General features: G+C 35.8%; 1 pseudogene; it reads left to right on the top strand.

Moving 5' to 3' along the window:
* Positions 1-746: 746 nt before the first annotated feature.
* LOC117033557 (KATNB1-like protein 1) lies at positions 747-1,686 on the top strand (annotated as a pseudogene).
* Positions 1,687-1,955: the final 269 nt, after the last annotated feature.

The following is a 1,955-nucleotide window of genomic DNA, read 5'->3' as shown; positions in this document are numbered from 1 at the left end:
ATTACAATGGCATTCTTCACAGAAATAGAAAAAAAAAGTCCTAAAATTTGTATGGAGCACAAGAGACTCCTAATAGCCAAAGTGATTCTGAGAAAGAAGAACTGAGCTGAAGGAATCATACTTCCTGACTTCAAGCTATACAACAAAGCTATATTAATTTAAGAAGTATGGAACCAGCAATCTTGGCAGGCCCCCCACACATGTGTGACCATGTTTGAATGGCCTTGAGTGGGGCTCGGCCTGGAGCAGAGGGACTCTAGGCTTCCGGACTCAGTTTATCAGTGCCAGGGCTGGGCTGAGGCGCCGCAGTACCATGAGGCTCCGGTATTCTAGATTACTTTTTTTTAGAGAGATTATGGGTAAAGGAAAAAGGTTTATACGATCTGAATATAGCGAATCTAGAGAACAGGATTCCTGAACAAACAAATCAGAAACAAGCTTGTACATACAGAGATCATTTTGATGGTTGCTGGATGAGAGGGTTGAGGAGATGGGTGAAGTGGGGAGGGGATTAAGAAGTACAAAATTGGTAGTTACAAAATAGTCATGGAGTATAGCATGGGGAAAATAGTCAGTATTGTAGTAACTATGCATGGTCTCAGATGGGTACTGGATTTATCAGATGATCACTTCATAAGTTATGTAAATGTCTAATCACTGTGTTGTACACCAGTAACTAATAATTGTAATTGAAAAATAAAATATATATATTTAAAAAAGGAAGGTTAACAAGGAAAAAAGAGATTATGACATCTGAAACCCATGATGTTAAAAGACGGAATTTTTGTAATAATATTTAGGATCATTCCATTTGTCTTCTTAGGAAAAGGATCTCTAATTTCACTAATAAGAACATAAAGAAGGTTAAAAATTCTCCAGAACAGTTGGTTGCTTACATAAATAGAACTGTTGGACAAGCTGTGGAAATCCCAGATAAACTACGTAAGGTGATCTATCACAGAAAGTTCATCGTACTTTTCCCAATCCTTGTTAGAAACAAAACAAAACAAAACAAAAAAAAACCCCAGACCCCTAGAAGTGTAGAAGCGGGGGCTATGAAATGAAACAGAAAGAAAAAAATCGGCTTGTGCAGGCCACTTGCCTGACAAATTACACCATGATAGCCGAACATATTTGCTTAACTTCAGTGATTCTGATTCTTCACAGAGAGAAAGCCCATCATCAAAATACAGTGGTTTTTTTCCTGAGGTTTCTCAGGGCCGTGAAAACTAATGGTGCACATTTTATTCAGCAGGAATTTGAGAGTGAATGTAGCTTTAACTTTCTGGGAAAAAGAGAAGTATAGGTGACCTTGCAACTTATTTTGTGAGGAGAGAAGATCTTGGAGTAGCAGATTACCTTCCTGTGCTCACCAACAGTTTACAGGAAGAAAAAGAATACATCTCAGTTGGCTGCTGTGTAGACTTGTTGCCTACAGTAAATTCACCACTTAAAAGCAAATTTGAAGTATATACTATAACAGTTGGTTTAAACTGGCTGTAAGCAGTCATAAGAAGGTGGTGGTCAGAACTGTCATCCAAAATATAAATTATAAATGATGGAAATATTCAGATTTTAAAACAATGAAGAGGATTGTGGTAACAAGAAAACCATCTTACTTTGGTTCCAGGATATATTGATAATAATGCTAAGGATGTAAATAAGCATTTATTACAGTTTCATTGAGAAACTTCATCAACTAAAGAGCATTTGGTTATTCAAAACACCCCTGGGACTATATGATTTCCAAAACGTCTTACTAGAGAACTGTGAACTGTGGAAGAAATCAAACCTTATTTATTTATTTATTTATTTATTTATTTATTTATTTATTTATTTATTTTATGACCACATAATGAAACCACTAATGAAACCCTAACAATCTATTTCACACTGAAGTAGAAAAATATCAGAAAGGAGCAGCTTCAATTTAAATGAAGTGAAAGTGTTCTATG

Source organism: Rhinolophus ferrumequinum, chromosome 14 (genome assembly GCF_004115265.2).
Source record: "Rhinolophus ferrumequinum isolate MPI-CBG mRhiFer1 chromosome 14, mRhiFer1_v1.p, whole genome shotgun sequence".
NCBI classification, from domain to species: domain Eukaryota; kingdom Metazoa; phylum Chordata; class Mammalia; order Chiroptera; family Rhinolophidae; genus Rhinolophus; species Rhinolophus ferrumequinum.
Note: the sequence above shows the minus strand (reverse complement) of the source record. Positions and strands in the feature narration are given on the sequence as shown.